Source organism: Tursiops truncatus, chromosome 9 (assembly GCF_011762595.2).
Source record: "Tursiops truncatus isolate mTurTru1 chromosome 9, mTurTru1.mat.Y, whole genome shotgun sequence".
Classification (NCBI taxonomy): domain Eukaryota; kingdom Metazoa; phylum Chordata; class Mammalia; order Artiodactyla; family Delphinidae; genus Tursiops; species Tursiops truncatus.
The window spans coordinates 44,024,389-44,047,358 of NC_047042.1; the positions used below are offsets into that span (position 1 = coordinate 44,024,389).

General features: G+C 40.1%; 1 protein-coding gene and 1 long non-coding RNA gene across 15 annotated transcripts in view; one reads left to right on the plus strand and one right to left on the minus strand.

The window, feature by feature from the left end:
• ICA1 (islet cell autoantigen 1) overlaps positions 1-22,970 on the plus strand; it is a 145,140-nt gene that overhangs the window by 58,746 nt on the left and 63,424 nt on the right. The gene's annotated exons all lie outside the window — the stretch shown is intronic.
• Positions 1-22,970, minus strand: part of LOC109548791 (uncharacterized) — a 47,055-nt gene that overhangs the window by 6,314 nt on the left and 17,771 nt on the right. The window contains exons 3-4 of the long non-coding RNA XR_002174938.3: positions 3,947-4,227; positions 2,335-2,445 (exon numbers count right to left, since the gene is read on the minus strand). This is a non-coding gene — a long non-coding RNA (uncharacterized lncRNA). The remainder of the gene's footprint in view (positions 1-2,334; positions 2,446-3,946; positions 4,228-22,970) is intronic.

The window sequence follows — 22,970 nt, forward strand, 5'->3', positions numbered from 1 at the left end:
TAATGATCTGAAAAATACTTTAGCTCTGTTATTTAGGCAAAACAATTTCAACATCTATTTTTTTAAGATTCTGTGGATTAGAGACATTGAAGAATACTTATGATTTATCATTCTAGAAACTTTACAGATAATTCCTCACAGTTTGACCTGTATTATTTCAGAATTGTGCTTCTTGGAATAAACACAGTATTTTTTATGGTTTCCTCTGTGGCAGAGGTAGAGGTATTGTACGTTTCTTGATGCCTGGTGACATTTGGAAAGGCTTGTTTTAAAAATAAGTGGGGTGTGTGTGTGTGTGTGTGTGTGTGTGTGTGTGTGGTGTGTGTGTGTGTGTGTGTGTGTGTGTGTGTCTACATTATTGCTCAGGGGTAGGAAAGGGTAGTATCAAGACTCAAAAAACTACTTTTGAAAATAGGCTAGCACACTGGGAAGCTATTTAGATGTGATAAAATATTAATTATCCTAAATACAGAAAGAGTTTAAAAAAATTAGGGTTAGGAAAGTATTTGAATAAAGGCCACTTTAGGGATAAAGTTGTGGCTTGGACATAGACATTTAGGGTACATTTAAGCTGAAGTCTGGGAAGTGAATAAAAATATCTTGTATTCAAGAGAGATCAGAACAATAACTTTCAATATGTCTTATGACTGTGTCTGGGATACAAGGATATCTTGTTCTTCCCTAATAGTCATGTTTACTTGATTGGATATTTGGATGCTGTTCCAGTTACTATGGCTGAGTAAATTACTCCAAAACTTAGTAGAATAAAACATCCATTTATCATGCTCACAGATTATGTGGGTCAGGAATTCAGACAGGGGACAGAAATGACCCTTGTGACTTCCAAGGCAAAGGACAATGCAGCTTTGGACTGGCTCTTTTTCTCAGGATGCTTGCCCTTAGAACCCAGCCAGCAACCAGCATCAAGCATCAGACAAGTGGGCGGTTTGGGCCTTCCTCACAGCATGGTAGCATCCCCAGATAAAGAGCCAGCTGGAAGCTGCATTGCCTTTTGCCTTAGAAGTCATACAGCGTCACTTCTGCCTTCTATTCATTAAGGCAGTTAGTTACAAAGCCTCTTCCATGTGTGACTGGAAATAGTACTGTGGCCATTTTTGCAAAATGCACTCTGCCACATGCACCTATATCTATTCGTTTAAGCATTACACAAATCCTGAGACCCAGTGGCATACTCATTTAAAATATATATTATTTCCTGGGTTTGTGGTTACCAAAATGCTCTGAAAAATGAAAGAGGCTCAAGTACAGTGCCAACCCTCCCAAAACACCTAAAGAACAGTTTCCTCTCCTGACTATCCCGAACCTTCATAATCCTCCTCAATTTATGACCATGCCCCCTACTTCAGTGAGTGCTATCTGCTTTCTTACCATGCCCTTCCCATCAAAACCCTCAACAACAAGAACAAAAGTCTCCACTTTTTCACTGCCTTGTAATTCAGCCCAGCTGCTCTCCTGAAATCTCTTATGACTTCCCCATTCCAAATCCTATAAACAGTTTTCAGGCCTTATCTTAAGGACCCTCTTCTCTACAGTATTTTACAATGTTGACTACTCCTTCCTGCCTCAAACGCTATGACCTTGGCTTTCTGAAACTCTATACCCTAGCCTTCCTCCTCCCTTTGCTCTCTTTCATTGCTCTCTCCTCCTTTGCCTACCATGTTAATGTTGGCCTTTCCAGGGTCCTGTTTTTGGCTAAATATTCTTTTTAACCTTCATGATTTTCCTGGGTGATCTACTTGTGCTCCTGATTCAACTACAGGTGACTCTGATATCTTTCTCTCTCATCTAGCCCTCTCTCTCAAACCCATCCTAATATGCCTAACTACCAGTGGAGCATCTATACGTTCATGAGGAGATGGGCCAGAACATAAATACAGGGCATCTAAAACTGATTTCATCTCCTTGTTCCCCTGTATCACTACCCCATCACCTTACCCATAACAGCTCACTTCTTTATTCTCACTGAGGTTAAAAACCTAAGGAATATCTGAATGCCTCATTTTCTTGTACTTTCTATGGCTAACAGATCACCAGATTTGTAGATTTTGACCTTCTAAATATTTCCCAGATCCGTGTTTTCTGTAAGCCTACCATTTTGTCTCTCCTTCGAGCTCTCCTGGACTACTAGTTTTTACCATGCCTCCCTGCTTCACGTCTGCCTTCCACACTACCCAGTGTGATCTAAACAAAACCAAATCCAACCACATCACGTCTTTGCTCAGTGGCTGCTGAGGCCATAGTATTGAGTTCAAGCTCCTCAACATCCCACAAAGCCCACTGTGGTTTTGCTCTTGTCCCAATCTAGGGCCTTACCTCACACCAATTCCAGCCTCATATCTTATGCTGCAAAAACATCAAGGTGCTTAGTTTCCTCCAAACAATGAGCTGTTTCTTATTCTCATTCCTTTGCTCGTATTGTCTCCTCTGCCAAGAGAAAAACTGAGATCAGTGTCAATTCAGCAAGTAGGCGGTTGATACCGCTACAGGCTCAGCCTTGGAAAAGAGAATAGAAGTATGCAAGGGAAGGGGTGTGGGGTAGCACAGTGTGCAGGGCAGGATGGGTGGATGTTTGTGGCAATGGGTGACATTTGCTCAAACCACATTTTCTGCCATAGGCCATTAGCTTGTGTTCTACTTCCATATTTTGGCTTGTGGTAGACCACAATCAGTATTGTTTGTCACATACATAACTTACGGAAACTTCAGTTTTCAAAAGAAAATTCTTAGAAATATTTCATTCCAGAATATACAAAATATTCTTCTGACAAAGTTATCTCTTTTGGCAGACATTTTTGGTTGATGCCCCAACATCCATTTTACTCCAAATGGTTGGTCTTAAGACAGTAGTTCTCAAAGTGTGGTCCCCAAACAGCTGTATCAGCATCACCTAGGAACTTGTTAGAAATGCAAATTCTTGAGCCCTACCTCTGACCCGTTGAATCGGAAATTCTGGGGGTGGGGCCCAGCAACCTGTGTTTTAATAAGCTCCTCCAGGATGTATGCACAAGCTTGGGAACCACTGGTCGAAGACGGTCTTGATAATTTCACTCTCTTTGACACTAAATGGGTTTTTTTGGTTGTTGTTGTTGTTTTTTTGCGGTACGCAGGCCTCTCACTGTTGTGGCCTCTCCTGTTGCGGAGCACAGGCTCCGGACACACAGGCTCAGCGGCCATGGCTCACGGGCCCAGCCGCTCCGCGGAATGTGGGATCTTCCCGGACCGGGGCACGAACCCGTGTCCCCTGCATCGGCAGGCGGACTCTCAAGCACTACGCCACCAGGGAAGCCCAGACACTAAATGGTTTTTAAGAATTTGTAGCTTACCCAATTCTGGCTAGTGAGAGGAAGTTGATCAGGTTGGTAAGAAGGCTTCTGTGAAAAATATCCTTGCTCCTAAGAAGGATACTCAGAAAAAGATCACTCCTGGGAATTCCTTGGCAGTCCAGGGGTTAGAACTCTGCTTTCATTGTCGAAGGCCAAGGTTCAATCCCTGGCTGAGCAACTAAAATCCCTCAAGCTGTGTGGTGTGGCCAAAAAATAAAAGACCACTCCTTGTGCTTACCTGGATATTGTCATGTCTGGATGTGGCCCCTGGAACTGCCTCAGCCTTCTTGGGACCATGAAGGGTGCCCCAGCTACTGGCACCCTTAAAGGCAATAGGCTGAGAATGGTAACACAGGAAATTGGAAAGAATTTCAGTCCTTTAGGACTTCCAGAGCCAATTTTGGAGGCTATCCTACCTCTAGGGTGTGAATTAATGTTTCCTAATTGTTTAATTCTGTTTGAATCAATTCTCTGATGCTTCTTAAAAAAAAAAAAAAGGATATGCATATACCTATTCTTTATATATACATGCATTTATTCATACCTAAAAACTCTTCCTTTGTTGTTATAGATGACACTAAATGGTGATTTTAATTACTTACCATGTTCATGAGGTTCTTTGAAACCATGTGAAACCCAGATGTCTCATTCACTTCCCAAATATAGTGGTCATGCTGCACTTTAACAGTCCAATAATGGTGCTCCAAACCCTTTTCCCATTTTTCCTGGAGGTACAGGACTTTCCCAGGAGTCCCAGCCCAAGCATCCTCGGGAATTCCATAGGAATGCTGTGTTCCTCCAGTCTGCTGTGGCTGACACTTGTGTCCTTAGTCAGCTGTCAGCCTCTAGTCTGCCAGGCACTTTCTGCAGGTCCTCCCTTGTCCTGTAACGGAAGAGAATTATAATGCAGATGTGTGACTCCTGATGGAATTCATCCACCAGGTACCTTCAGAGTCCACTTCAGGAGGATGCCTCTCCTCCAGACCCAGTGGGACCCCATGTCACAGAGATAGCTTCACTCTCCCACTTGGGAGCGCCAGGACAGACCCAGCGGGACCCCATGTCACAGAGACAGCTTCACTCTCCCACTTGGGAGCGCCAGGGCCCCATCTTGCCTCCCGCTGAGGTTCTCAGAGAAAAGTCTTACTTGCTTAAGGGGAAGCTGTGTTAGAGACGTAATCCATCCACCAGGAAGATTAGCACTTACTTTATAATGCAGAGTACTTTAGCTCCTTCTCTCTCCCTTCTGCTTCCTTTCCAGAATATGTTCTTGCTTCTGAATAATCAAAGACCTACTAAAGTGCTTTCCTCAAGGACAAAGGAGCAATTTCTCCTCAAAGATGAATTCAGACCTCACTTTGAATGTCATTTCCCACTTTTTGCCATCAAGGTTTTCAAAAACATGGGAGTTGAGTATTTGCTGAACCAGCACTTTGCTCAAGGATCTGGTGCTCTCCCAGGGGTGGTGGTCAGCATGGGGTTAGGGGTTATGAGGACCAAGCTGGAAAGAAAGCAGCCACCGGAGCCATCATGCCAGGGCTTTCAGGAAGAGCAATGCAACTACACCTCAAAGACTCTAGAACCAGAGGGTCCCTGGGGTTTGAAAACTGGCTTATCTCATCTCTCCCTCAGCAGACAGAGCTCACAGCTTCCTAGCTGACTGCACAGCCACTCTCTGGGTCTACTGCTAATTGTCTGTCTCTTTCTATATTCCCCAGTTCAGATTTCCAGGAGAGAGAATTTGACTGGGCTAGTTCATCAAAGTCTTTTGTGTTTGAGCAGAGCTTTTTATACCAGATGACCTCCCAGGTTATTGACCCAGATGGAATGACTCCCTTGGGTCAGGTGTCAACCCCAGGGCCAATCACCTGTGTTGATGGCCTGGAGGTGGGGGTGAGGGGCAGGGTCACAGGGTAAACCACAAAGCTACTTCTCCTCAGGAAACAGGCTCCTTCAGCAGAGGCTGTGAGTGGGGCAGTTTCCCTGCGAAGGAACCTATGGGCCTGGCCGGGGTAGTTATTGCCGTGTAAGTAGTACAATGCAATCCTTTCTACAGGGAACACAGGAAGGCTGACTTTTTTTTTTTTTTTTTTTTTAATTTTTATTGGAGTATGGTTGCTTTACAACGTGTTAGCCTCCACTGCACAACAAAATGAATCAGCCTTACACTTACAGATATACCCTCCTTTCTGGACTTCCCTCCCATTTAGGTTATGACAGTGCATTAGGTAGAGTTCCCTGTGCAAAGAAGGCTGACTTTTAATTAATGATTGACATCCACTTTTTGACCTCATCAAGTTGTCCTTTCTGACCCTCAGTTTCTTCATCTGCAAAATCAGACAGTCCATCTTAGTGATTTCTAAGGACCTTCCACTCAGGGCAGGTCCAAGTTTTACAAGCCCAGGCTTATATACTTATTTGGAATTCTCTTTAGGAAAACCCCCCACAAAATTAGGTGTAAGGTCTTCAAAGGGACACTCACTCAAGCTTACTTAGTTTCATATAAATCCATCTCTGCTTCTATCCTTAAATTCTGTGGTTTCTTTTTGGTCATTGTTCTGAATCCTGTTCTGAATCCTGCCTACCTCTTGTGCTCACCGCCAGAGGCCTCTCTGAGGAACCATACACAGGCTGGTCTTCTGCTTCGTTCCCAAAGAACAGTGTGTTCCCCCGAACGGTCCCTTTAATTGACTATAGGCAATTTAGTCATTTGAGAGGGTAAAAAATTTGGTCCACTAACATTTCACCAATTTGAGATGTAATATTATTATGACATTGAAATTAATTAACATGGTTTTTACAGGAATCCCTTTACTTTCTCACTACTGTCTCCAGCTTACAATAGTTCAACTTAGGATTTTTCAGCTTTACAATGCTGCAAAAGCAATAGGGATTCGGTAGAAACCATGTTCAGATTTTGAATTTTGATATTTCCTGGCCTAGCGATGGTCAGTATGATCCTCCCTCATGATGCTGGGCAGGGCAGCGACCACAGCTCCCAGACAGCCACAGGATCACGAGGGTAAGCAACCGCGACACTTACAACCATACTGGACCCATATAACCATTCTGTTTTTTATTTGCAATACAGTATTCAATAAATTACATGAGATCTTTTACACTTTATTATAAAATAGGCTTTGTGTTAGATGAGTTTGCCCAATGGTAGCCTAATGTACGTGTTCTGAGCATGTTTAAGGTAGACTAGGCTAAGCTGTTAAGGTAGGCTAGGTTAAGTGTATTGAATGCATTGTCGATTTAGGATATTTTCAACTTACATTGAGTTTATCAGGACATAATCGCATTGTACATCAAGGAAAAGATGGTAGCGGTTTATCTCAACTAAACTGTATCTTCAGGGTCTTTATATGTTGCAGTTTATATGTATTGAATTTGCATTCGTTGTTACCATTGTATTGCACTATATCTGCTTCTTCACACACATGGATCAATAGCTCCAAAAAAATTCCTGGTAAAGTAAAATTTGAGACAAAAATATTGCTGTATTAACTCAGAACAACTAACTTTATAAATAATAGTGAATAGTGCTCAGGGCACTACCCACCCATGCCGGGTGGGTGGAAGGGGACTGTGATGTATATTTGCTGGGCCTGGGTTTCACACAAGCAACCAAAAAGGAAAAGTTCTGAAAGGAAGTATGGCACTGTTAAAAAGCTGGATTTAACTGACTCATTAGTAAATCATCTGAGATGAAGCTTTGTCAAATGGGGGCAAGAACAGTTGTGGTTTTTTCATGACATTTTCTCCGTAATGTTCAATGGCATATCTATTAAACTAACTGCGGGGTGGGGGGAGGATTCCCCTGGAATAAGACAAAATGATGCTTTCTTTCTAGTATAAAGTTAATTGATTTTAGTAGCAAAAAGCCAAGAGGAGGAAAAAGTGAGAGACGTGACGTTGAGAGTTGCACTCCTCACATTGATTCCTTAAAGAGCACAGCTTCTCAGTTCTGAGCTGGTAAAGTAGGGACTGGGTTTACTCAAGAAGCATGAACAATGGTTCAAATGCCTTTATTATCATGACTTTACTCTTTCCCAACACCTAATGGAGAACACAGTTGATGATACATATTTTGGCACAACTTAAAACCATATTTAAATACTGCGATAGACTGTAAAGGAATGTTTTTTAGAGCCCAATGTAGAGAAAGACTGGATTGGAACATACCTGCCACCATGTGCCAAGTGGACACAACTCTCTAGCTTTTCAGTGTGAAATGCCACTCAGTTGGCTGGTGAAGTGACAGTGGCCTTCAGTTATAAATCTCTCTACAGTGTTGGTTCATGCTCAATTCGAGTAGGAAGACTTTGTTTTTGTTCTTCTTTTCTTTTAATGTGGTTGGCAAATGGTAGACATATAATTTTTTAAGGAGTCTGAAACATAGTTTTTATCATTTTTTTCATCTTTACCATCTTTGTTGTTTTCACCCTTCCCACAGGTACATACTTTTTAATTGATTAATTAATTAATTAACCTATTTTTGGCTGTGTTGGGTCTTCGTTGCTGCACACGGGCTTTCTCTAGTTGCAGCAAACGGGGGCTACTCTTTGTTGCGGTGTGCAGGCTTCTCATTGCCATGGCTTCTCTTGTTGTGGAGCATCAGCTCTAGGCGTGCGGGCTCGGTAGTTGTGACACTCAGGCTCAGTAGTTGTGGCTCGCGGGCTCTAGAGCGCAGGCTCAGTAGTTGTGGTGCACAGGCTTAGTTGCACTGTGACATGTGGGATCTTCCCGGACCAGGGCTCGAACCTGTGTCCCCTGCATTGGCAGGCAGATTCTTAACCACTGCGCCACCAGGGAAGTCCCAGGTACATACTTTTTTAAATGCCCATGTGTATGTTCACAGCAAAATTGAACCAAAAATACATAGTTTTCACATACCCCTCCCTCACCATCAATATCCCATATCAGTGTGATATAGTTGTTATAATCAATGAACCAACATTGACACATTATCAACCAAAGTCTATAGTTTACATTAGAGTTAGCCCTTTGTGTTACAGATTATATGGGCTTTAACAAATGTTTAATGTCATGTATTCACCATTACAGAAGCATACAGAATAGTGCCACTAAACTCAAAAAAAAAAAATCAAATTAAAGGACTAATAAAACAATAGAGAAATAAAACATAGAATGTAATTCCCATACTAATATGAACCAAAATATGACAGAGTTGAGGCCAAACATATCAGCCTTATCAATAAATGTAAATGGGCTTAACTCACCTAAAAAAAGAAAAGATTTTCCATGGGACACACCAAGAAAGACTCGACTATATGCTGTATCCAAAATAAAATTATTAAGAAAGGCTAAAAATAAAGGGATAAGCAAAGATATACCAAGCAAGTGGAAATAATAAGAAAGCAGATATAGCAATATTGATATAAGTATAAGTTTTAAAAGCCTTTTATGTGTAAAAAAAACCCCACTTTTTAATGCTAAAAGCCACAATTCACAATGGAGATAAAACATTTATGTCATTTAGATTATGTACTAAATTATTCAGCAGCCACTTTTATAAAGCAAAATTTACAAGACATGAAAGGGATACACAGAATAAAAAACACCTACTAATAAAAAAATTTAGCATAGTACTCTCAGCGTAAGACAAATCAAGTAAAAACAAAGTAAAGATACTGAAGATTTAAACAGCATAATCAATAAGGATATATATTACACTTTATACTCAGACAATAGAAAATACACCTTCTTCTTAAGTGCACAGGAAACATTCACCAAAAAAAGATCCTATGTAAATTAAATTTCTGGAAAATAATAATGAAAACTACCACATACCAGAATCTGTGGGATACATATAAAGCAATGATCAAAGGAATATTCAAAGCCTTAAACACTGAATAAAAGTTAAAGATGGCAATAAATAAATTCTCAATTTACAAAGCTAGAAAACGAATAAGAAGTAAACTAGAATAAAGCAAAAGGAAGGAAATCATAAAGATAACATAGAAATTGAGGTAGAGAACAGAAAAACAGTAAATCTAATGAATAAATTAATTAGATAAGCCACTAGCTAAGTCAAGAAAAAAGGGAGAATGCACACATACACAAAGGGAGATAATTATTGGAATAAGAAGAATTTAGAAATATAAGAACTGAGTTTCAGACCTTTCTGCAAAGTTGAAAACCTAAGTGAAATGGATGATTTCCTAGGAAATTAGTTTACCAAAATTGATCTCATTTGATATAGCTTATACAGAAAAATTCCTTAGAAGAAATAGAAAAAGTTATCAAGGAACTACCCCACAAGAAAAGCACCAGGACCAGAAGATTTTACAGGGAAATTATGCCAAACCTTCAAAGACCAAATAGTCCGTAAGTGCTCCATAAATTGTTCAAGAGTATTGTAAATGAAGGAAATTTTCTGAATTGTTTTTACTATGCAAGTATAATTTCAATAACTAAACCTGATAGAAACAGTACAAAAAATTATAGATCAGTATCACTTATGAATATTAATGTAAAATTTCTAAATAAAATATTAGAGAATAGAATCTGATACTACATGAATAAAATAATACACCATGACCAGGTGGGATTTATCCCAGGAATACAAGGATGGCTCATTATGAGGAAATCAATTAATTTAATGGCCTGGTTAATAGATCTGAAGAAGAAAATCATATAATTATAGATTCTGAAAATCTTTTACAATATTCAACACTCATTCCTGTTAAAGTCACTCAAGGAAAAGGAATTGATGGATATTTTCTGAAAACATATAGTTTTATGATCAAGTACAAACATGCATTAGTTTTAAAGCCAGCTTAATGCAGAAACACTAGCACTATTTCCACTAAGACTGGATGCAAAACAAGGTTACCAATTGTCTTACTACCATTCAACAATGTACTAGAAATATTAGCTGGTACAAGTAGGCATGAGAAACCAATTAGCAACATAAGAATTGGAAAAGTGAAACTATCTGTATTTGAAGATGATATAATTATGGACCTAGGAAACCCTAAAAAACCAATGGTAAAACCAAACAAAATAAGAGATTTCATGGGCTTCCCTGGTGGCGCAGTGGTTAAGAATCTGCCTGCTAATGCAGGGGACATGGGTTCGAGCCCTGGTCCAGGAAGATCCCACATGCCGCAGAGCAACTAAGCCCGTGCGCCACAACTACTGAGCCTGAGCTCTAGAGCCCACGAGCCACGCTACTGAAGCCCGCGTGCCACAGCTACTCAAGCCTGCGCGCCTAGAGCCTGTGCTCTGCAACAAGAGAAGCCACCGCAATAAGAAGCCTGCTCACCGCAACGAAGAGTAGCCCCGGCTCGCCGCAACTAGAGAAAGCCCGCAGCAACAAAGACCCAATGCAGCCAAAAATAAATAAATAAATAAATTTATATTTAAAAATAAATAAATAAGAGATTTCAGAAATCAGCAAGCTATAAAAGAATATACAAAGGTAGAGAAAAGTATTTACAATAACAATAAAGAAGATAAAATATTTAAGAATAAATTTAACATGAAATATGTAACGTCTTTATAAGGAGAACTGTAAAACATCTCTGAAAGATAAAAATAGATTTGATCAAACAGAGGATAAGAAAAAAATTATATTTCATATAAATAATATAATCACACTGAAGAAGGTGGGGGGAAGCAAACCCAAGTAGCTTTGAATGCAGTAGTATGACAACATGCTCTCAGGCTAAAAACATAATAACTCTAAGTAAATGTTGAACTCTGGTTAGCAGACCTCTCTTTCTGCAGAAGCGTAGGTTAGCAATTCTGAAGTCATTTTTTGTATGTTCTAGGATTGAGCAGTCAGGTTTTGCACTTCGAGAGAAGGAAGCTACAATCAGGGTAAAAGAAAAAATAGAATGAACTCTGCATTATTGGACTGAAATTGGAGGTATAGGTGTGAACTCATGGGTTCTAACACATACATGAACATACATATACACAGAAATATGTATGTAACTGGATATAAGTCTGCATGGATTATAATGTGTATTGTACACATGAGTGCATGTGTATATGCACATATTTGTTTATATGTATGTATAAACATTCCCCAGCTCTGTCCTCTGAGAAGGCCTTGAAGCAATTTCACTCCAGTAGCAGTGAGCATACCTACAGCCAAGATCTAGGTTTCTATATACCCAAATTCTCCACTGAAAGAAAGTAGGGAATGAGGTATATAGAGCTCCGTGGAGAAATGGCTGAATTCAGGATTGGGGCAGGTAAAGAACTAGAACACCTTGTTATGCCCCAAAGTAAGAATGTGTTTAAAGAATGATAGGGACATGTCAGAATGACAGAGGAACCAGCTTTAAGGGACTCCCATTGGCCAATCTGGGATGATGTAATCATTAAACTAATTTAAATAAATAATAATAGTAAATTTAATACTATTGAATAAAGTAAAGATCCATGAGCTACACTGATATAAACAAACAAGTAAACAAATAAATAAGGAAGAAGGGAAAACTTTAGTAGAAAATGCACTAATAAATGTAGAAGGAATGATGGAATTAGAAAATCACCTTTTGCCCAGCCATCATAAATATAATTGATACAGGAGAGAATCATCCATGAATGCTAAAACTAATAGATGAAAGTTTGAGAACAGAATATTTACATCGTCTTCAAGTTTATCCCTGCAAGCTGCTTTTTATTCACAAAGGGTAAAATGGTAACTCTAAGTGGAGAAACCTGCCAATAGCACCTTAACCAAAAGATTAAAGTTAACTCTACTATTAATGGGACCGATCAATAGTATGTGTTTCCAAGTATGTTTTGTAGAGAAAAAGCCAGAATCCCATTTATATTATGCTGCCAGAAGCACATAACGTTAATCTAACCATGACGACACAAAGGACAATCCAAAATGTGGGACAGTCTGTAAAATACCTGGCCTGTACAAGAACGAACTCAGGAACCGTCAGATTAAAGGAGACTGAAAAATCATAACAACTGAATGCAGTGTGTAATTCTAGATTTTCTTTTGCTATAAGAAATATTAGTGGGACAGTTGATAAAATCTCAGTGAGGTTTTGTAGATTAGATAACATTATTTCAATGTTAATTTTCTGATTTTGATAATTATACTGTTTACATAAGAGGATTCCTTATTTTAAGGACATACACATGGAAATATTTAGGAATAAAAGAACATTATATTCACAACTTAAACAGTTTGGGAAAAAAATATGTGTGTTCACGTGCATTTAGAAAAAGAAAAGACTGTAGTAAATGTTGGCATTATGAGAATCTAGGTGAAGTGTATCTAGGAATACAAAGAATTCTTGCAGCTTTTCTGAAAGTCTGAAATTACATTTGATGATTTCATGGTTTGAATACATACACTCCTATATAATATTCAAATTAAGAAATTAAGCATTCAGTATAGTATGATGGAATGGCACTGAAAAAAGTGACAGCAGTTTATATTAATTCTACGTATAATATTGTATTTTTATTGTAACCATTATTGTATTAGTCACAATAAAGTACCAGCATGAGTCTTTGCAAATTTAGTGAAACCTGGTCTGTGTCTTTCAGATGTAATGATCTAAGGCTGGCGGGTATCAGTCACATTATGCACCAAGATAGTAACTTCAGTCACTCTCATATAAATTGGATGTGGGGAGGGCAGATGGGCAGCTATAATCCTGTTAGATTATTGGAGCTTATTATTATTGGAGCTTACTGAAGTCAGACAATGGTTCCTCACATCTGCTGACTGCTCTGTGGCTATGGAATAAACAACTCTGATGGCTATGTAGTCATAATCATACTGGAGTCATGTCCTTGAGGAACGCCAGTGCAGTAAAATTTTAGAAGCTAAATGTTTAACTTTCCAGAATGCCTGTGCAAAACAAAGCAAGGTTCACAGAAGCAAACTTCCTTGTTCACTAAACAGTCAGCCCAGAAGAACTGAGAGATTGCACGTGTAGCTGTGAACTTTGCATTGTCAGATTTATAAACTTTACAAACCCAAAATAGATTCTGTCGTTGATCCAAAAACCTGCAGTCTAATGATAAACTTACGATGGGTAAAACCTTTTAAATGTTAGGTTTAGTTCCTGCTCTGTCCCCCTGTGTGTGATTGAGTCAGGTTAAGTTGATCTGAGCCTGGGAGAAGAAACACATTGCCTCTGTAGGATTTTCTAAGGCCTCTGAAGAAAGGTACTAAATAACCAGTTTTGGTAGGTTTTAGGATCCTCCAGGGGGCACCAGAACATTCCAGTGGAGTTGATTACATTTCATTAAGTCCAGAAAGGCTAACACTATTACCTTGTTGTAATTGATTCACCTACTGTAACTTTTTCAGTTCCATTGACACTATTTTTTTTTTGTACATTTGCTTTTTTTTTGTACATTTGCTTTTACAACATTCATGAGTTTATGGAAGGTTTCTGCCTCTGAGGAGTTGAAGGAAGGAAAGAGATCATCTCTTGGACGAGCCCTTAGAAACTGGAGCCATGTCTCCTCAGGGTAACTATGAAAGTTTTCAGCCCACTCTGAGTGTAAGGATTTTCCAAATGTTCCTAATCTGGCCGGAGGGGGAAAACTTGAGGAAAGTGAGAATTCATTCACTTTCTCAGCTTAATACTGTATATAAGCCACCCTGTTATTATCATTATTAATAATAAACACAGTGAATGTCAAATAGGCACTTCATGGTAGATTTTTATATGAATTTTATGCAGAAGTGAGGGGTTGCCAGGCTACTGCATAATATTACTCAGTTCTGGTCCAGGAGTACAAAATTCCGGCAGGCCTCCTGAGCCTGTCCCTCCAATTAGTGGCTACTTCATTACGAATAAAGAACCCTCATTACTGTGGGCCTTCAAGTGAAATAGGATCCCCTACCTCTTGAAATCCGCCTTTCTAAGTACAGACAGTTCCCAACTTACAAACAATCCACTTAAGAACCACCAAGGCATTCAGAGGTTGCCTAGCCTAATGCAGCTGCTGCCCGGGCCCCCTGCCCAGCCCCCCTGCCTAGCCCCCACCCCAGGCTCCTGGTCTGCTCAAGGGAGCTCTGCCTTCCCCCCTACAGAGCCAGCTGCCCACCTGCCCCCCAGACTGTGGGCTCGGAGCTGGGGGTTCAGTGAGACCTCAAAGCTACCGCTGGTTTTATAGTTGAGCTGAGCTATAGGGTAAATAGGCTTTTGTGGCCTGGCCTGGGAACTGAACCACCATTAAAAAAAAAAAGAAGAAAAAGAAAAAACCTGTCTCTATGGGAAAATGTATTGTGCATTCCCAACAAGGAGCCAACAAACATTAGAACGTCTGTGAGAGCTGTCTCCATGATCCCAGCAGGGCAAGGAGGAGGAAGGGTAGCCGCATGTTCTGGGTTCCGGGAACAACTCTAGCACTAAACCCCGCACCTCTAGCACTAAAGGGCCTTGCAAGCCCTTTAACCTCTCTGCAAAACAATAGGCTCGGACTACATGAGTTATAAGCGTCCTTCCAGAGCTCTACCCTCATTTCATTCATTCATTCATTCATGCACTCACTGGCATTTTACTCAGGGCACCTGCTTTGTGCCAGGCTCTGGGCTAACGGTTAGGGATACAGTCAAATAATACAGAAACTAGCTCTCGAGGAGTTTAGTGTTTAGTAGGGGAGACAAATGTCTAAGCAAATGCTTCCAACATAAGTGCTATATGAGATGATCACTGGATATTATGAAAGCTCAGGAGGATCCTATTTCACTTGAAGGCCCACAGGAGGGTGGCATCTGAATCGATGAAGACTTCCTCAAAGAGGGGTGCCTCCCTGGTTTTTTTCCTACCTTGGCTTCTGCTTTAACTCTCTCCTCTCCCCGGTTATCAAGGCTGGTTCACTGGGAAGCATGGCTTCTGCATCCGCTGTTCTAAAAGTTCGGCTTAGTCCCTTGGCCTTTCCGGGGGGCGGGGGGGGGGGGTCTTTCCCTCCTCCTTGTACAACTGAGAGATGGAACACAGGTGATGTTCCTGTCAAACCATAGACTTGCTTCCCCTGAGTTCTGCCCTGAATGCTGCCTTCTTCCCAGCCCTGGTGAGCCACATCCTAAAAGGCTCTCTCTTCCTCTCCCCGGAGGCTTCCCTGCCCTGACCCCTTGGGTTGCCAGTAACTGTGGTATTTCCACATTTAAAAAAACTTCTTCACCCCCAAAATGGTTCTTAAGGCCCAGCCACCTCCTGCCCTCCTATATTTATAATCCCTGAACTACTTCTACCAAAAATCGCTGCCAGGCTACCACCCTTACCCCACACTCACTATTAAAAATAGTATCAGTGATGGTGATGCCAAAAGGTGATAGGATATAGTTGTTCAGGTTTGAATCTTGACTCTGTAACTTTGTATCTGACGTCATGAAAATGATGTCATTATGAAGGTTCCTAAGCAAGGAGGTGATTGTGGTAAAGTAGTTTTGGGGGAAGATTATTTTGGTAGGTCTGTGTGGGTTGCTACAAGAGTGGAAAGGAGGAAATAGATGAGAGAGTTCCAGGGTAGAAATGATGAGACTTAGAAACCAAATAAACATGTCATTATGTGTTATGAAATTGTCAGTCTTTTTTATACTCTCTTATATATGAATACCTTTTCCTCAAAAGTATTATAGGAATTAGGTATTCTATTTATTTTGTACTTATGAAAGCAGTTTGATAATTATAAGAGGAAATGATGCCTCAAAAAGTTTTCTTTTCATGTAAATAACAAAACATCTCAGGAACGTTTTAGATATTAGTTTTCGAATCCCAATTCCATCAAGTTCCATCAGGGTGTCTTTAATATAAGAAACTGCCTGGCACCACGGTGAGGGACCCACTCAATTGCCAACTAACACTTTCTACTTTGTATCATGATTATTTGTAAGCTAGTGTAGCTCCTTTTCCAGACTGAAGAAAGAAGCCGTGTCTGATTAGCACAGTGTTTCCTGCAATATTGAACACAAGGTTTTCCATGCCTGGAAAAATAACAGACATCACTTACTGAGTGCTTACTCTGCATCAAGCACTGTGTATTTGAGGTACATACACTATAGATCTCATCTGTATATATTTCCTCATTTAATCCTAACAATAGCCCTGAAAGGTACCATGTCTCTACTTTGCCGCCGTGTTTACTAAATCGGAAATTGATGCTTGGGTTAAATGACTTGTTCCAAGTCACAGAGACAGTAAGTCTAAGTGCAGTATGTGAACCCAAATTTCTCTGACTTCAAAGAGCATGCTGTTAACCTTTTCACTCCAGGAGGCTGGTTCTCAAACATTAACATGCAGCACAATCAATCACCTGGAAGACTTGTTAAAACATATAGCCAAACCCCATCGTGTTTTCTGATTCAGTAGGTCTGGGTGGGACCGGAGCCTTACGGGACATTTGGTTCCATCCAAAACGTCTATTGAGACATTTGGTCCATGCCAAAAGGTCCTTGGTATTTGTTCCTGTCCAAAACATCCAGGGAGACATTTGGGCCGTGATTCATTAAATAATACAAATACTCAACTTTGTTAAAATTGTATTTACATTATTTTTATTGTAATTCATGAAGAAATGTGTAATAAATTCACATTTATTCTTATTCTTCCTCGTCGTGATGTTTGGCAGGCTTGCTCTTAAGTTGATGAGCAATTGCTCTCAAGTATATGTGAACCTGATAATTGACCTTATCTGTTAACAATTTCAGTTATATGCATTTGGTTTTACTGGTATCATGGTGAAGTTGGTGGCCATATTTGAGTGTGATCACCAGAAACCTGGGTGATAGCTTGTTCATTGCTTTCCTGTCTGTCTCTTAACACTTGAATGAGGCTCCAAATTGAAGGACAATATACTACTGTCGGCTTTTGAAATTTACAGTGCTAGCCTTCTGCTGCATTGTTTGTCCTGTGATCACCGTTCAATACTGATGTGTAAACATTCCAAGTTTCTGGTGGAAATCTTGGAGCGTCTGGTCTTACTCTGCCGCTGCCAAGCCTTCCACAGACGTACACTCTCTCAGCCTAAGCCATTAGGTCATCTAAATTTTCTTTGCATTCTCCACAATGTGCTCAAAAGTTTCATTTAAGTTTTTCAAAGGCCCAAATGGTGCACACTTAGACAGGTGTTACCTTTCATTGTCGCATATCTTGCGTTAGACTCAGAGAAGGTATTTTTCAAGATTGTGAAAAGTGAAATGAGCATCCTTTTATTCGTGCACTTGATAGCAGTAGGCAAATTGCATTCATGTTTGCAAACTCGAAATCTATCATGCACAGTGAAGGGTTAATGTCAGGATTTCTCTTTCGTGCAAATGCAGGTACTTCCTCATGTATATCTGTAAGTGTCTCTTGCCTTTTCATTGTTAGTACATAAATCAACAGCATCATATAACCCAATAGCACACTGTGCACAGTAGACAATTGAACGACGTTGGTGCCATCTTGAAGGTGCTGTCACTGAACATTGTGGTACTGGCACTTAAATATCAAATATTATCATGAGTTGTGTAAATAGGATTCTGTCATCATCTCGAGCAATGGAATTGTGCATAAGAACTGATTCTCCCCATCTGATCACTTTATACTCCTCTGGAATTTCATTTACATGCAGTGAAGTTGGGTTTGGAGGCTGATGTCTGTTTTGAGTTCTGTTTATTTACTTGCCTCGTTAATGAGTTTCTTACTGGTAGCATTAACAAGACTTCTTTATCATGAATATCACAGAGAATTCTTCAAAGTAGCTGTGATGGTGTTGCATTTGGTTCTTCTCTGTGTGTCATTTTAACCTATTCAGGGTTTTCCTTACTTCCCCTTCAACATCACCAAAGTGGTGTTGATGTTTTCCTGTCCCATCTTGAATGATTACATTATCCAAATCCTGACCACTTGTCCATGCAGATTCTCCTCTCTTCACAGCACCAGTACCTTTTACTCCTATCTCTGTTAAAGGAATGGAGATGGTAACAAAAGCCATTATTATGTAGCATTGGCTTTTCTTTTTGTGAGTATAATATTCTGCTGAGAATTTTCAAATAAAGATGTCACATTGCCAAGCAACAGAAGAAGTTGTTTTTTTTTTTTTTCTTTTGTAGACTTCTGAGCAGTGGTCACTGGTTTAATGATAGGGGAAACCTTACTAATGTCTTACGGATTCAGTACCCAGTTCAACCTGGCTGGGTTAGCCAGTAGACAGGCATCAGCCCAAGGTGTGGTGCTCCATGCTGAGTGGCAGGTAAGTTATGAGAGTCACACCCACTAAAATCTCTCCAAATAGTGGCAGATGCTTCTTGCTGTCTACCAAGATCGTACCTCTATATGACCTTGATTCAAGGGAAACATTGCCCATTAATCCTGGGCAATGGGATAGTTGTAGTGGGGCTAATTAAATGCCTGGTATCCCCCCGCATGGTGGCTTTTACACCTGACCACTATGTGGTAGGAGAGCCACATATATTCTCATTCCTTCCAAACAAGCAAGATACTCTGTAAAGTGTTTATATCACCACATTCGATCCCCATTTTACATAGTGGCTTAACCAAGCTCCTCCTTTCAAACTTCACACTTACAGAACAACCCAGCCACATTCCGCCAAATGCCCAGTGACATATTAATGCACCATGCATCATGAGATCTCACCCTCCACTTGTCCTCTGTGTTTCTCTAACTGTAGGACTCTTCCTCCGTAGGCATAGTTAATATAAATCCCACTCTTCTGCAAAATTTGAACCTTGACCCGTCTATCTAATTCCATGTTCTATTACCAGCTAGGCTACTGAGGCAAGAAGGGTTATTACTGTTAATACAGCCACAGCACAATTTTTGGACCAATAAAACATGCGATAGTATTTTTTATGTGTTAATCCTATAAATCAAAAGTATAAGCAAACATTATGGGTTATTTGAACCCCAGGACATTTTCTAAGCATGAACAATTTTGAAAGGAACAAATATCAAGGACCATTTGGCATGGACCAAATAAGCTCATGGATTCTGGGGAGGACCAAGTGTCAAGGACCTTTTGGTGTTGACCAAATGTCTCAATGCACATTTTGGACAGGACCAAATGTCCACTAATCGAGCCCAAGAATTACATTTCTAATAAGCTCGCAGGTGGTCCTGATGTTGCTGCTGCAGAAAGTACATTTTGGGAACCATTACATAAGCATAATCATTCATCAATGAATAGATAGATGCATGATAGATCATTTGATTCAGAGTTTCATAAGTCTGCTCTGTGTTTTTGACATTAGGTACATGCATATATTCAGTTATAATTCTTAAAAGATTAGGGTTAAAGTTGAGTTTTATTTAAAATACCAATTTTAACTGCCTCATAGTATTGTTTGAATTTGAGCTTTTTCTATTTTTTTAACCGAAGAAGGATAGAACTATTTTCATTTATGTCTTTTTCTTTTCATTTTCTTCCAAATGTTAAACATATTTAGTTTAAAATAATGTTACAGATGGTTTGTAGGTCTCTCTCCTCTGCCTCCGAGGTAACTTTATCTTCTTTGTACTCCTGGGTGTATGTTTAACGCACAATAGGTATTTAATCCACAGTAGGTCATTAGGTTTTAAATATATTCAAGTATGATTTATTTCTCCAAACCTAAATGTATTCTAAAGGCATTATTTATCAGTAGCCTGGGAAGAGAGAAAGCTATCGTGTGAGTTTTATATTGTGATATATTCCCCCAAGGAGCATGATTAAAGCAAATTTCCTTTTTTCTGCTCTATTTCACCTCTTAACCAAACAAACCATGATATAAATTCAGCTATTATTTCAAAGTAGAGTGGAGCCCTTTCACCATTGAGCACATTGCATCTTACCGATAAAAGGTACAGCTGGAGCTCAAGGCAGCATGCGTGCCCTTTCTCTAGTCCTCTTGGAGCCTAGAAATGGCACCAGGCCTTAATGTACAGGCAGACCCTCAGAGATATTGCGAGTTCAGTTCCAGACCACAGCAATAAAGCGAATATTGCAGTAAAGTTAGTTGCATGCATTTTTTTGGTTTCTCAGTGCATGTAAAAGTTATGTTTCTGCCATACTGTAGTCTGTTAAGTGTGCAATAGCATGATGTCTAAAGAAACAATGTGCATATCTTAACTAAAAAATACATTATTGTTAAAAAAATGCTTACTATCATCTGAGCTTTCAGCAAATCGTAGTAGTAACATCAAAGATCACTGATCACAGATCACCATAACAGATACAATAACAATGAAAAAGTTTGAAATATTGTGAGAATTACCAAAATGTGACACAGAGACACAAAGTGAGCAGATACATAGTGGACCTCCATTGTGCTAAACACAGGACCTTACACGTAACTCCTAATAACAGCATTATGTATCACAGTTTTAAAGAAAGATCTGATATCCATTCTCTCTGTTATTTATCTCATTATTCTTTACCTCTAATAGCAGGATCTCAGAAATGTTAAATAACTTGCCCAGTGTTGTAAAGCTAGGAAGTTTCTGATCCATGCATAGAATTCAGACCTATCAGATGCCCTTTCCACTTCACCACACTGACAGGAGTTTTTTGGTTTTTTTTTTCCTTTGCGGTACGCGGGCCTCTCACCACCGTGGCCTCTCCCGCCGCGGAGCACAGGCTCCGGACGCGCAGGCTCAGCGGCCATGGCTCACGGGCCCAGCCACTCCGCGGCATGTGGGATCTTCCCGGACCGGGGCACGAACCCGTGTCCCCTGCATCGGCAGGTGGACTCTCAACCACTGCGCCACCAGGGAAGCCCTACCAGGAGTTTTACTAACTATTTGTTAACTAAATACATAGAATTCTACCAAAACTACCCCCCTCTACAAACTCCACCCCCCAACACACACATCAGTATGTGTGTATCTTTCGTTGGGCTGTATTCTGATATGGCTATGCTGTTCAAGCTGCAGGGTAGAACCACAGCTGTAGATGCTATAAATGAGGGGGAAGGGAGGGAAGAGGAGGGTAGAATAGCCTTTAAGGGAACAAATATACAGGGAAGAGGGTTTTCAGAATGATGCTAAACAGTCAAGATATAATCTTCACTTTCTTGGGTAAGGACTTTTAGGAGCACAGGGAAATTTAGATTCAGTCTATGTTTTGTTTCATTTTTTAAACATCTTTATTGGAGTATAATTGCTTTACAATGGTGTGTTAGTTTCTGCTTTATAACAAAGTGAATCAGCTATACATATACATATATCCCCATATCTCCTCCCTCCTGCATCTCCCTCCCACCCTCCCTATCCCACCCCTCTAGGTGGTCACAAAGCACCGAGCTGATCTCTCTGTGCTATGCGGCTGCTTCCCACTAGCTATCTGTTTTACATTTGGTAGTATATATATGTCCATGCCACTCTCTCACTTTGTCCCAGCTTACCCTTCCCCCTCCCCATGTCCTCAAGTCCATTCTCTAGTAGGTCTGCGTCTTTATTCCCGTCTTGTCCCTAGAATCTTCATGACCATTTCTTTTTTTTTTAGATTCCATACATATGTGTTAGCATACGGTATTTGTTTTTTTCTTTCTGACTTACTTCACTCTGTATGACAGACTCTTGCTCCATCCACCTCACACGAATAACTCAATTTCGTTTCTTTTTATGGCTGGGTAATATTCCATTGTATATATGTGCCACATCTTCTTTATCCATTCATCTGTCGATGGACACTTAGGTTGCTTCCGTGTCCTGGCTATTGTAAATAGAGCTGCAATGAACATTTTCGTACATGACTCTTTTTGAATTCTGGTTTTCTCAGGGTATATGCCCAGTAGTGGGATTCCTGGGTCATACGGTAATTCTATTTTTAGTTTTTTAAGGAACCTCCATCCTGTTCTCCATAGTGGCTGTATCAATTTACATTCCCACCAATAGTGCAAGAGGGTTCGCTTTTCTCCGCACCCTCTCCAGCATTTACTGTTTGCAGTTTTTTTTTTAACATCTTTATTGGGGTATAATTGCTTTACAATGGTGTGTTAGTTTCTGCTTTGTAACAAAGTGAATCAGTTATACATATGCATATGTTCCCATATCTCTTCCCTCTTGCATCTCCCTCCCTCCCACGCTCCCTATCCCACCCGTCTAGGTGGTCACAAAGCACCGAGCTGATCTCCCTCTGCTATGCGGCTGCTTCCCACTAGCTATCTATTTTACATTTGGTAGTGTATATATGTCCATGCCACTCTCTCACTTTGTCACAGCTTACCCTTCCCCCTCCCCATATCCTCAAGTCCATTCTCTAGTAGGTTTGTGTCTTTACTCCCGTCTTACCCCTAGGTTCTTCATGACTTTTTTTTTCTTAGATTCCATATATATATGTGTTAGCGTACGGTATTTGTTTTTCTCTTTCTGACTTGCCTCACTCTGTATGACAGACTCCAAGTCCATCCACCTCACTACAAATAACTCAATTTCGTTTCTTTTTATGGCTGAGTAATATTCCATTATATATATGGGCCACATCTTTATCCATTCATCTGTCGATGGACACTTAGGTTCTTTGCATGTCCTGGCTATTGTAAATAGAGCTGCAGTGAAAATTGTAGTACATGACTCATTCTGAATTATGGTTTTCTCAGAGTATATGCCCTGTAGTGGGATTGCTGGGTCGTATGGTAGTTCTATTTGTAGTTTTTTAAGGAACCTCCATACTGTTCT